Source organism: Macaca nemestrina, chromosome 1, assembly GCF_043159975.1.
Source record: "Macaca nemestrina isolate mMacNem1 chromosome 1, mMacNem.hap1, whole genome shotgun sequence".
Classification (NCBI taxonomy): Eukaryota; Metazoa; Chordata; class Mammalia; order Primates; family Cercopithecidae; genus Macaca; species Macaca nemestrina.
The window spans coordinates 157,972,574-157,987,094 of record NC_092125.1 but is presented as its reverse complement, the minus strand read 5'-3'; the positions used below and the strand labels follow the sequence as shown (position 1 = coordinate 157,987,094).

At 36.7% G+C, this 14,521-nt stretch overlaps 1 protein-coding gene across 4 annotated transcripts in view; it reads right to left on the bottom strand.

The window, feature by feature from the left end:
- The window catches only part of LOC105482661 (solute carrier family 44 member 5), a 531,652-nt gene that overhangs the window by 424,490 nt on the left and 92,641 nt on the right, over nucleotides 1–14,521 (bottom strand). The window contains exon 3 of one of the 4 annotated variants that reach the window (XM_071091035.1): nucleotides 9,064–9,183. The exons of the other annotated variants lie outside the window; for them this stretch is intronic. The gene's annotated coding sequence lies outside the window, so the exon portion shown is untranslated. The remainder of the gene's footprint in view (nucleotides 1–9,063; nucleotides 9,184–14,521) is intronic. 4 annotated transcript variants of the gene reach the window in all.

Genomic DNA, 14,521 nt, shown 5'->3' with positions numbered 1-14,521 from the left:
TGTGCCAGCACCGAGGCAATTTCCACTTCTCCGAGCATGCTGTGAAGTTTCTATTTAAGGGGTTTGTACCATCAAAAAATACATCCTCTTCTCCGTCAGAGGCTGGTACTTAAGGTGGGTGAAATGTAAAACACTGTCAATTTCTCACCAAATAAATCTCTTTCTCTTCAACCTCAACTTCTTATGTAGACTAGAGAGGAGTGAATCACTGCAGCTGGCAGAACTAGTTTAGAAACCTTGACCTTTGAAAGTTCAACATGAATGGTCTGGTTCCTGTCTTTAGAATGGGAAACATATTGTTTTGTTGTTAATTTTTCCAACAGTGCATCTTTTTATTTGTCTACCACATCCTTTATTGTATTATTACTGCTAGAGTATCTGTGACTTCTTTAAGACAGAGACACTATCACTCTTTTTGTTTGTTTTTTTTTTTGGTTTGTTTCATTTTGAGATAGGGTCTGGCTCTGTTACTTAGGACTGCAGCAGCCTAATCTCATCTCACTGCAACCTCCACCTCCTGGGCTCAAGCCATCCTCCCACTTCTGTCTCCCAAGTAGCTGGGACTATAGGCATGCACCACCACACCTGGCTAATTTTTTTTTTTTTTTTTTTTGAGATGGAGTTTTGCTCTGTCACCCAGGCTGGAGTGCAATGGTGCAATCTCAGCTCACTGCAACCTCCGCTTCCCGATTCTCCTGCCTCAACCTCCCGAGTAGCTGGGATTACAGGCACACTCCACCGCACCCAGGTAATTTTTGTATTTTTAGTAGAGATGGGGTTTCACCATGTTCGCCAGGCTGGTCTTGAACTCCTGACCTCAGATGATCCACCCGCCTCAGCCTCCCAAAGCTCTGGGATTATAGGCGTGAGCCACTGAGCCCAGCCAATGTTTGTATTTTTTTGTAGAGATAAGTTTTTGCCATGTTGCCCAGGCTGGTCTCGAGCTCCTGAGCTCAAACAATCTGCCCGTCTCGGCCTCCCAAGTATGAACCACCACAGTATCACTCATCCTCATTTTCTCTGCAGTTCCTGGACTCACTGACGACAAATCATAAGCACTCGGGAAATTTAATTTTAAGGAAAAGCCAACTTTTCCCTTCCTATGCACATATTACCCACCCTTCAGTCCTAGATAAGGCTACCTTTTCCATAAATAATTCCCTTCCATTTCAGTTCCATTATTTTCTCCGTGTCTCTGAACTCTGAAACTTTGTCCATATGATGTTTATATCATCATGTAAATTTTTCTTTACCTTGCCTCTTCAGTAGAGACTTGAGCTCTTTATGGATCATCTTATAATTACTTCTTTAGAGGTATTCTTACAAAATATTCAATAAATACTGAAATAAACACTGTGCTAAGTCAGATAAAAAAATCATCTCAGCTATATGCATTTCAGAAGGAGCTACTTCTTTTTTTTTTTTTTTTTTGCTTGTGTTTTATATAACATTGAACTAAAAATAATTCAAACAAGGAGCATCCTGAAATGTTAGACCAAGAGAGGTCTTTAGAGATGATCAGTTTCATGCAGTTTACTCCATTGTAATGAAGTGGCACCTTACAAATGCTGCCTCCCTTCACCCTCTGCTGACCATTCTAGAAACTGCGCCTTTTAAAATCTCATTGCAGAATGACCATCATTCCTGTTTTCTCCATGCTCCTGAAATTGTTTTTTAAGAGTCAGTTTTAAATGTGTTCTATATAATGGCACTTGTTCAGACTCCAGAAAAACTAAGACTCTATTACTCATAGGGAATATCTGAGCACTTGAGTTCTAGAGCCAAATTGTTTATGTTCATAAGTTAGTTCTTCCACTTCTGGCTCAGACAAGTTACCTAACATCTCTGCTGATCAGTTTCTGATCTAAAAAATAAAAACAACAATAATAATGATGATCTTTAAAAGTTGCTGTGAGGTTAAATGAATTAGTGTCTGTAAAACACTTAAAACAGTTTCTGAAAACGGCAAGCCTTCATTATTCTTATCTGGTGGTGGTGGTAGTAGTTGTGATTAATAACTTTCATATCAATGACAAATATTTCTTTTTTGCTCATTTTAGTAGGCTAAACTCCTAGAAAAGCTATACACACACTCTGGTCTATTCATCTTTAAATCCCTAGTATTGGGCATAGTAATTACTCAACAAATGTTTGTTGAATAAAGTTTATAAATAATATGATTATTTAAAATGCAGGCTCTGATTTACACTCAATCCAAATCTTGACTCTGCCATTTAGTAGGTATGAAACTTAACTTTGAGGGGCATAACTTATGTATTTATCTTTAACTTGTAGAAATGTATGGGGTACAAGTGCAAATTTGTTACATTCATAGATTGTGTAATTCTAAAGTCAAGGCTTTAGGGTATCCATCACCAGAATAACATATGTTTTACCTATTAAGTAATTCCTCATTATCCAACCCCTGCCACACCCACCCCTTCACCCCTCTGAGTCTCCTTTGCCTATTATTTTGCTCTCTACATCCATGTGTACACATTTTTTAGCTTCTACTTATGAGTAAGAACATGCAATGTTAGACTTTCTGTGTCTGGCTTGTGAAACCTAACTTTTCCGAACTGTTATCATATACATAAAATGATGGTGATTACAGCTCACACTTCCTAAGACTGTTATAAGAATTAAGTTACTATATACAAGAAAAGCACTTACAATAAGATCTGGCACAGAGTAAACAATAAATAAATGCTAGATAATATTATTTATAAAGATTTCCCAAAGTAATATTTATAAAGTATAAGCAGACTTGTAAGAGCATATAACATACCTTAGTTTGAATTCTGACTCTATCATTTACTAGATATGGAGATTTAAACATGATACTTAGCCTGTAAACCCCAAATCCTGATTTAGAATTCAGATAATACTACTTCTTTTCTATTTTAAGGATTAAATAAAATGGAGTGTATAAAACAACACTGTGCCTGAAGAACCACAATCATTTAATAAATGACTAATTTTGTTTTGCTGATGTAGTTCTTGTTTTTATTATTAGCTTTGCCAATAAGGAATTTTAATCCTGGTAAGAAACAAAGAAATAAATAACTATAGTATAATGCAAGTAAATGTCATGGAAATAATAAAGTTAACAAATGCTTTGACAGTTTATGAGTAGGAATGATCAGTGTGAGCCGCAGTAATTAAGTATACTTTCTGAAACAGGTAACATTTCTATAAAAGAAAATAGAGAATAGGTAGATATCCCAGGCAAAAAGAAGTATGACCTCAGGAAAGGTAAACTAAAGCACAAAAGCAAGAAGAACAAGGCTTATTTGAGCAGTAGAGAAAATGGGCACAATTAGTAGATTTCTTATACAGTCATTCATCAAATTATTAATCCAGACCTGCAGTGTCCAATATGGTAGTCATTAGCTGTATGTGACTAAAGAGTTCTCAAAATATGACTAGCATAATTAAGAGACTGAATTTTTAATTTAACATAATTTTAACTAATTTAGATTTAGAAACTGAAACAGTTCATATGAGCCAGTAACTCCACTCCTTGGTATATATTCAAAATAATTAAAAACAAAAATTCACACCAATACTTGCATAAAAATGTTAATTGCAGCATTATTCACAGTAGCCAAAAGGTGGAAACAACCCAAGCATCCATCAATATACGAGTGGATAAACAAAATGTGGTCTATACATACTACGGGATATAATTCAGCCATAAAAAGAAATGATTCCGATACATGCCACAACATTGATGAACCTCAAAATCATTATACTAAGTGAAATAAGCCAGACCCAAAAGGACAAAAATTGCACTTACATTAAGTATCTAGAATAGTGAAAGTCATAGGGACAAGAAATAGAGTAGAAGTTACCAGGGGCTGGTGGAAGTGAGGAATGGAGAGTTATTGCTTAATGGGTACAGAGTTTCTGTTTGGGTGATGAAGAGTTTTCAGAAATAATGGTGTGTTGCACAACACTGTGAATTTAGTTAATGACACTGAATTGCACACTGAAAAATGTTTAAAATGACAATATTTTTGGTCATATATATTTTATTACATTAAGAAATTAAGAAAAGTAAAATATTTTTCTGATAAACATATCTTCATTGTATTTAAAGTTTATCAATACTGGGTCAAACTGGGGGAGTGGAGAAGACTGTTTAAAAAATATTTTATTGGGAAAATTTATAAGAATTGAAACATGGGAATACACACTACACACAGACGTGCCTTTAAAAGGACTAGCCATGAGATCCCCTTGAATTAGCTTTTCCCAAAAAGATATTAAAATAGTGCTTGGAATTTTTATTCAAAAGGCTAGTGAATTTCTTTCCCTCTATTACCTAGTACCTCACTGGTATAAATCCGCCTATGCAGTTGACATAGTTTTGCCAAATTATTATATATTCTCTTGACCTTCCTTCCTAAAGTATTTATTATAATTGTGTAATAATAGCTAACACTTATATAGCAATTATTGTATTAACTCTTTTAATCCTCTCAACATCCCTATGCAGTAAATATGAAACAAAATAAAAAGATTTAAATAATATGACATCATTTATTGTCTTTTTATAATATTAGAAGCTAATAATATGATTAAAGCAAGTTTCATGTTTCAAGTGTAGTGACTCTGATGGCCATCACTGCTACAAAACCACACAAGTGAAGCATAGAAGCATTTCTATGATTTAACATAGCAAGTAGAATCTAGTTCTAATAGCTATTTTATAAACCTGATGTGTATTTATTCTTATAATAACAAACACAGTTGTTAATATGTATTAAAGTTGTAGGATCTTAATATCAAAACAAAATGAAATAGAACCTGCAAGGAATCAGGAAAACTTCAGCACTGTCCCATGAGTATTTATAGTGAGGAAAGTGGTGCAGAGTGGGTTTAACTCAGGTGGGAAAGCCAAGGAAAGAGCCCAGGCTCTGTTACACAGAAACAGCAATCACATATACTCCACAGCTGAAATAATAAAGTTTCCCAATCGACCCATTAATAATTAAATTTGCTTTCTCAGATAAATCTTGTCAGCCTGCTCCAAGGAAAACTGTCCTTCTTTCTTGGTAGTTTTCAGCTGATCAACTTGCCCACGGACAAAAAAAAACAAAACTCATTATTTTTATGACTATACATAGCTTTCCACTATGTATATCTCCCACATTTTCTGTATCCATTCATTCGCTGATGGACACTTAGAGTCATTCCAATAGCTTGACTGTTGTGAATAGTGCTGCAATAAACATCAGACTGCAGATATCTTCTGCCAATTGCGACAATATGAATGAACCTGGAGGACATTGTGTTAAGTGAAATAAGCCAGGTATAGGAGCACAATTATTCCATAATCTCACACGTATGTAGAATCTAAACAAGTTGATTCATATAACTGGAGAGTAGTTAAGTGATTTCCGAGGGCTGAGGTGGATGGGGGGAAGAGAGTTGGAAAGATGTTGGTCAAAGGATATGCAATTTCAGTTAGATGAGAGGAATAACTTTAAGAGATCTATCATACAATGTGGTTATAGTTATTAACAATATACTGTATTCTCAAAAAATGCTAAGATAGTGGATGTTAAGTGTTCTCACCACAAAATGATAACTATGTGAGGTAATGCATATGTTAATCAGCTCGATTGGGTGAATCCACAGTGTATGTATACATCAAAACATCATACTGTATGTGATAAACACATATAATTTTATCTGTCAATTTAAAACAAAACAAACCAAAATTATTGTTCTACTACCAGTTTCTAGTTCTTGTTTTAATAAAGCCTTCCTTACTTTTGTCCCATGATAATCAACCTATGTTTGATACAGGGAAAATACTACCTCTCTCACATCTAAGTAAACTCAGCTCAATTTCTAGCCAAACTAAATACCTCTAAGTTATTATTTGAATGTTATTCCAGTAAGCCTCTGAGCCCTTAGAAGCATGCAGCCTGAAAAAGCTTTTGATCCAGACCCACCATGTTCTGTCTTGCCTTTGCTCACTTCCCCAGTGCACGCCATTATACAGGGATCAAACTCATGGGCTCTTACATGCTGAACCTGGCTCTTAGTCATTTGTGCTTTTGTTCACAGCTGCAGTTGAAGTAATGTTGGAAAACTGTTTTCTATGGTCTCTGACAAGTTACAGGTAACTGGGAATCTGCCTGGCCCTTTATCTTTGTCTTAGTTGTTTGTCTGACTGTCGTAGAAATTCTGATATCTCCTGATATCTCTTAACCAGATGATGAGATAAGGGTGTAGTTAGATTTTGGCTGGCCTCAGTCTTGGGGCTGAGGAATTGCCCTTGTCACATCTGCTTGATTTGTTAACTTTTCCAACCATTGAAAGAAACTTCATGTTGTTTGTCTTATGATCTATAAATTGCTTTGGTCAGTTATTTTTAGGTCTTCGTACTGAAAGGGGTTTCCTTAGAAAATAAAGATATGTAATTTATTTGTTACTGTGTGGCAAACCACCCCAAAACACAGGGCCTTGAAACAACAACAGTTTCGCCAATTTTTGTTGAGTTTCTTCTTCTGATCTTGCCAAGCATAACTCAGGCATTTGCAGTCATCTATGTATTCAGTTGGGGCTGGATGCTATCATACAACTTCTCTTACATGTCTAGGGTCTTGGCTTGGATGGTTGGACCAGCTAGGCCAGCTGGGTGTCTCTCTATGAGGTCTTTCATCCTGGCTTCTTCACGTGGTGGCAGAAGTGCTCCGAGAGAGCAAGCCCCAATGCACACATGTTTATCAAGTCTTTGCTTGCTGTATATCTGCTGATATCTTCTTGGCTGGAGCAAGTCAATGGTCAAGCCCAGAGTAAATGTGACAGGGACTACACAAGCATATGAAGACACAGAAGTGTGATTCATTGGGAAGCCATCACAGAAGGAAGTTTGTCTTTATAAGTCTGTTTAAAATGGTAGTTCTTTCTGTACCTGTGAGTGATTCTACCTCTCATTCTCTCTCTCTTTTCGGGGGAACTTTTGAATATTAATTGATCATAACAATCTATCATTTGTGCACACTATAGAAATATCCAGTTCAAACAGATCTTCATAGGAAGAAAATGCATGCAAATGTTGAAACCAGTTTTTCATGAATCATGAAGCAGAGTTATGCTTTCTGAAAGAGCTTTGCTTGGTTTGTATTACAATTGTATGCAGGCTCAAATGTCCTTAAAATGGGAATGACTGCTTCTGTCTTGTCTGGGGCTTCATGGCCTTCTGAGGAAACGAAAGGATTCACAGTGCGTGAATTTTTTATACTTTCCTCTTGGAAAATATTTATAAATAAAAAAGTCCCATGGAAATATACACAAATGAGCCAAGTGAAGACGTGAGGAAGAACTTCATGTGAACTACGACAAAGTATTATAAAATCTCACAGTAGAACCCATAAGTTGCTCATGTCTGAACAAGTCTTCCCCAAAAAGGACATAATAAAATACAAAGAAAGGCAACTTTAGACTCTCCCAGAGCTATTTCTTTGCCCAGAGATATGACAAGATACTTCTGCTGAGTATGAAACATTTTCTAAACAAACGGCATATTTGTGTCTATTTCTTTTTTTTTTTTTTTTTTGGTTTTTAAATATTTTATTATATTTGAATAAAATTTGTCTCCATCACAGTCTGACATGTTTCAAGGATTTAAGAACACTACTCTTAAAACAGAGTCCAGGCCGGGCGCGGTGGCTCAAGCCTGTAATCCCAGCACTTTGGGAGGCCGAGACGGGCGGATCACGAGGTCAGGAGATCGAGACCATCCTGGCTAACACCGTGAAACCCCGTCTCTACTAAAAATACAAAAAACTAGCCGGGCGAGGTGGCGGGCGCCTGTAGTCCCAGCTACTCAGGAGGCTGAGGCAGGAGAATGGCGGGAACCCGGGAGGCGGAGCTTGCAGTGAGCTGAGATCCGGCCACTGCACTCCAGCCCGGGCTACAGAGCAAGACTCTGTCTCAAAAAAAAAAAAAAAAAAAAAAACAAAAAAAAAACAGAGTCCATAGGCTTCAGACTGCCAAAGATGTCGATGGTACAAAACATGAGGAATCCCTTAACATCAGTACCACCTGTGGGCAAAAACTCTTCATATATATATGAGTCTGTTTTTTGTAAATATTTTCTGGAGAATAAACACTACTTCTACTGCCAATCTTTCTAAAGGGTCTTTGACTTCCACTGCCAGCAGAAGTTGGGTAATAAATGTAAATGTTGTGATCTTCCGCACTGACTGGTTTTTCTACAAATGGCTTCTGAAAAACGTCCCTATTTACTTCTACATGATCTTCCCCTTTTACATTCTTTGGTATTATTTGGGTCACAGTTCAAAATTGCATAACAAGGAAGTAAAACACCTTCAGCTTGAAGAATACTATATACTCCTCTCCTATCATGTATAAGATACTGCATATTCACGTCATTGATTACAAATGGATTCCTGAGTTTTGCATAGGCAACCACTTTGTCCTGTGGAAATCCTTTAGAATGGAAAGAAATAAGACAATCACATAAAGCCCAGTTTTCCACTGGTTCACTCAAAATAACCTCCTCTTCAAATACTACTACGGTGATACATTTAAATAAGGAGATCCAATCAAGAATTTCCTTCATTGGTTTGGATTTGGATTTCTTTGCCATGGAACATATTCCAACCACAGTCTGCCTTTCTGGTGGAGAATCATCTTCCTCCTCATTGTCTTCATCTGCATGGTGGAAGAAATGTCGATAATTTCCAGGATTTATTTCTGTATCTTCTGGTCCAACGAAGAATCTGGGGGCTTCACTCATTTTTATTTTATTTGATGTAGATATAATTGAAATGATCTATATTAAAACTGCCTCTAAATAAATAGCATCAGAAGAAAGCATTCTCCATATATTAGCTGACACACAAGTCTGTGACAGCTTGTTTCCGCTTATATAATCACTTGATATTATGAGGACCGTTATCAAATGCTCTTTTGTTCTTAGATATCATTGCTTCATTGTTGATATCAAAGTTGTTGCAATTCAAAATACAAAGACAGTGAGGCTATTGCTTTCTTGAGTTGATATAGCAATCTTTTTACCTTCCATGAATGTGGTTGTCACGCAAACAGTTGTGAGATGGTCAAACCCATTCAGGTCTAGGTTTCCCCCTTTCATCCTGGAGGCAGGGGTGATGTGTTCGTCAAGGTTTGTGTCTATGTCTGAAAAAAAATTTAATTTAATTATAAAGTATCTTAGGGTTAAAGGAACTCCTATTCTGATTGACTTATAGAGACGAATAAGAAATTCAATAATCTTCAGGAAGGAGAGAGAAAAATTTATATCCTAATGTTTTAAGTGTGCTGACCATTTATAAAAGATTGAGAGGCTTGTTGAAGCCATAACTCAATAAAAGAAGAAGGAGAAGTATGAGGAGGAGGAGGAGTTTACTGTAAATTAAATTAATGGCCTTGGTTCCAAAGTCTCAAGATAAGAGGCAGAAAAATATAAGTAGTTACCAGTTTGGAAAACAGTGGGAGTAGGGGAGAATTCTAAGAGAACAGTAATTTTAAACAAAAATTGGAAAGTTTTAATATTTGGCAAATACAGGAAAAAACTGTAAACAATAAGTTTAGGTTATATTTCTATCAAGGTCAATCACTGGACAAATTAAATTGGTTTGGTAATTTGGCTTTAAAAATAGCTGTATGTCTTCCCCTGATTTTATCACAGTGTAAACAATGTTAGCATATTATTTTCTCATGAAAAACCTAATTAATTCTGATTTGCTAGATTTTGTATACCAATTTTTACTTCCATTAACTGTTAAAAATTATAAAATTATCGTTCAACCATCTTTTGAAAGATTTGCTCTTGTGAGCTTCAGCCAATACCATAAATCATATAGACCTTGTAACTCTACTTATACTACCTACATCAAATTTTAAATATCATATTTCTCTGATGAACTGTTTTAAGATCAATAAGGATTGTGCTTCTCTTTAAGGTCAGTCTCAAACAATTTCCAAAATCTCTGGCTGACTTCAAGACCTTAGACTATTGTTAAACTAATTATTTTCATTATAATAGTCTTTGGTTATCTAGATATTTTCTAAGTAGAACTAAATTCATAAATATAGAATATAAAAACAAGCAAATATAATATTAATATATTAATCATATATATGTATATATCTTATTCATTTACATTCTAGATTGTCCATTAGTTAACATGATAGAAAAAAGATGTGTAAATACCTTTAAGTCATTGGTTTGGCTGTGTCCCCACCCAAATGTCATCTTCAATTATAGCTCCCATAATCACCACGTGTCATAGGAGGGGCTCAGTGAGAGGTAATTGAATCAAGAGGGCAGGTTTTTCCCATGCTGTTCTCAGGATAGTAACTAACTCTCACAAGATCCGATAGTTTTATAAAAAGGCAGTTCCCTTGCACATGCTCCCTGGCCTGCGGCCATGTAAGACATGTTTTTGTTTTTCCTTTGCCTTCCACCATGATTGTGAGGCCTCCCCAGCCATGTGGAACTGTGAGTCCATTAAACTTCTTTCCTTTATAAATTACCCAGTCTTAGATATGTCTTTATTAGCAGTATAAGAACAGACTAAAACAGTCATGTTAGTATACATGGGTCATTTTTTCTATTTTATAAAATATAGAAAAGATATAGAAGGGTGCTCACAGAACATTAGTAACCTTCACTGGAGTTTATTCAGGGCTAAAACACTTGTCTATGAAGACAGTTCTCAGTTATCTACATCCTAATTGTTCTGTGACTGTGTGCATTCACTAGTTAGTTGTTTTTGTTCAAAGATGTAAATAAAATAATGATATATTCATTATAAAGAGATAAATATGCAAGATAATAGGCACATTTTATCCATTTGTCTATCAAGGGAACTGGTAAAATTTTACTAAGATAGTAAAATAAATTTAGCATATGCATTGTTTTATGTATTAATAAGGCAAGTGTATTTTGAAGCTACAGTCAAGAGTTTTAAATTTGTCATTTAACCATATGTGCATTTATGCACATTTAAAAATATACATACAGAGGTGTAATAAATTAGCAAACAAAAGATATAAATAATAAACAAGGGATTATTCAGAGAAACAACTGGCCTATGAGTATAGTTGCAGTACCTTTGTCATACTCTTGAATGACTCGTTTAACAAAAGTTAACCTCTGAGAAAACTAAGGTTTCTAACAATTATTCTAATTTGCTTTTAATATTTTTACTATTACAGTGGAGAAAAGATTTATTTCTTCACCCATTACAGGGTTCATGGCTGATACACCTGTAACAAAATACAAACTAACAACAAAAAAAGCCTAACAAATTTATTCAATGTAAGTCTTAACATGACATGAGAACCTTCAGCAATGAAGGCCCAAAGAAATACGGAAGTCTATGTATTTCTATGGACAGTTGATATGGCCTGGCTCTGTGTCCCTGCCCAAATCTCATCTTGAATTGTAATCCAAATTGTAATCCCCACATGTTGCAGGAGGGACATCATAGGAGGTAATTAGAACAAGGGGGTGGTCCCCCCATGTTCTTCTCATGATAGTGAGAGTTCTCATGAGATACGATGGTTTTATAATGGGGTTTTTCCCTTTTTGCTTGGCACTTCTCCTTCCTGCCACCATGTGAAGAAGGAGTAAAGGCTATTCTTGCTATGTTTTAGCAAAGAGACTGGCTGCATTTTGCTCATGCCCTAGAGATCTGTGGAACTTTGAACTTGAGAGAGATCATTTAGGGTAGCTGGCAGAAGAAATTTCTAAGTGGCAAAGTGTTCAAGAGGTGACAGAGCATAAAAACTTGGAAAATTTGCAGCTTGACAATGCAAAAGAAAAGAAAACCCCATTTTCTGATGAGAAATTCAAGCCAGATGCAGAAATTTGCATAAGTAATGAAGAGCCAAATGTTAATCCCCCAGAGAATGGGGAAAATGTCTCCAGGGCATGTCAGAGGTCTTCACAGTAGCCCCTGCCATCACAGACCTGGAGGCCTAGGAAGAAAAGATGGTTTCATGGGCCAGGCTCAGGGTTTTATTGCTTTGTGCAGGCTTGGGACTTGGGGCCCTGTGTCTCAGCCATGGCTAAAAGGGGCCAATGTATAGCTCAGGCCATTGCTTCAGAAGGTTCAAGCCCCAAGCCTCGGCCACTTACAATGTGGTGTTGGGCCTGCAGGTACAAAGAAGTCAAGAATTGAGGTTTGGGAACCTCCACCTAAATTTCACAGCATGTATGGAAATGCCTGGATGTCCAGGCAGAAGTCTGCTGCAGGGCAGAGCCCTCATGGAAAATCTCTGCCACAGCACTGCAGGAGGGAAATATGGGGTCACAGCCCCAACACAGAGTTCCCATGGGGGCACTGGCTAGTGGAGCTGTGAGAAGAAGGCCACCACCCTCCAGACCCCAAAATGGTAGATCCACTGACAGCTTGCACCATGCACCTGGAAAAGCCACGGATACTCAATGCCAGCCCATGAAAGCAGCCAAGAGGGGGGCTGTACCATGCAAAGCCACAGGGGCAGAGCTGCTCAAGGCCATGGGAGCCCACCTCTTGCATCAGTATGACCTGAATTTTAGACATGGAGTCAAAGGAGATGATTTTGGAGCTTTAAGATTTGACTATTCCACTGGATTTCAGACTTGTGTGAGGCCTATAGCCCCTTTGCTTTGGCCAATTTCTCCCTTTTAAAATGGGAGCATTTACCCAATGCCCATACCCTCGTTCTATCTTGGAGGTAACTAACTTGCTTTTGATTTTACAGGCTCCTAAGTGGAAGAGACTTGCCTTGTCTCAGGTGAGACTTTGGACTTGGACTTTTGGGTTCATGTTAAAATGAGTTAAGTCTTTGAGTAACTTTTTGGAAGGCATGATTGTGTTTGGAAATGTGAGAAAGACAAGATTTGGGATGAGCCAGGGGTGGAATGATATGGTCTGGCTCTGTTTCCCCACCCAAATCTCATCTTGAATTGTAATCCGAATTATAATTCCCACTTGTTGGGAAAGGGATCTCATGGGAAGTAATTAGAACATGGGAACAGTCCCATTCTGTTCTTTAAATAGTGAATGAGTTGTCATGAGATCTGATGGTTTTCTAAGGGGCTTTTTCCCACTTTGCTTGGCACTTCTTTTTTCTGCTACCATGTGAAGAAGGACGTGTTTTGTTTCCCCTTCCACAGTCATGCAGAACTGTGAGTCAATTAAAACTTTTTCCCTTATAAATTACCCAGTCTTGGACAGTTCTTTATAGCAGCATGAGAATGAATGAATATAACAGTCACGCAGTATGATTAAAACACAAAGAATATAATCTAATGATAATAAACTGGAAATAACTTAGCAAGGTTGTTTACTCAGACTCTTCTCAGTGTTTCTGTATAATGTTCCTTCCCTTCAGGTATAGGGCAGGACACTTGGCACATGATGGTCTTCAGGGGAGAAAGAAGGTAAGGTCAGAGAGTAACCTTCCTAGATTGTATGGCCTGCTTTAGGAAAGAAGGGAGAGGTGTGAGTGGCCTTCATACTTCTGATGTTTTTTCCAAATGCCAAGGTGCCATATTTTGGGATAGTGTCTCCCAATCCCTGTCACTCTAAACCAGGGATTCTAAGAAATCTGAAGGTGCAGTTCGGGGAATCCTGAATTTTGATGGGAAAAAAATATACATATTTTTTGACATCCTGACTAAAATTTAACATATCCTTGGATTATGAGCATGGGCGAGCAAATAAATTAATACCACTGTAATATTAGTATTGCCTATGATTTTGTCTCAAATGGGAATTATGGATATTTTATAATATATTATAGCTGTTGCAGAGATTGTAATATATTTTAGATTTATGTTATTTTGAAATTACAATAGTTTTTAGATCCCGAGTTATATCAAATGTGATTGCAGTCTTTTTGTCAATAGATGCTCTTGTGATGTAGCTGAGAAACTATTGGGTAATTAACTCTGTGCCTAGTACTTGTTCAGCAGCAAAATGGTAATGTTGCATGTTTTTATAATGATGACCCAGAAATCCTTATTTATCATTGCCTGTTGATTAATGACACAAAGGGAGAAGCATAATTTTCATTCTCCATTAGTATTTTGCAAATCTGGGCAGTTCAAATGAGAAATCTTATCTTAATCCCTAAGGCAACATGACATTTTGAAACACAAATAGGTGTACAGGCTACTTGAATAGACCAGACAAGTTTAAATACATTTAACAGTTGAGGTCACTCCTGAAGTGTTATTTCTATTTAACTACTTAAAATAAATATAGATAACAGGTTGGACAGTGATACAAGCCATGTACGGTGTTGAAGTTCTGTGAATAGCTAGGAGAAAGGTGTTAAAAGGGTTGGTCTGCCTTCCATTCACTTCCTTCAAGAAATGGAAAGGGAATGGGAATCCTTGGGAAAAATTTAAAAATCAGGAGACCTGATCTAAGCTCTTTGTCAACTGTATTTCCAGGTAAATAGACTAACAATATTCACTAGAAGAAAGATAATTTATCTCTGAAAAATCTTTAGCAGA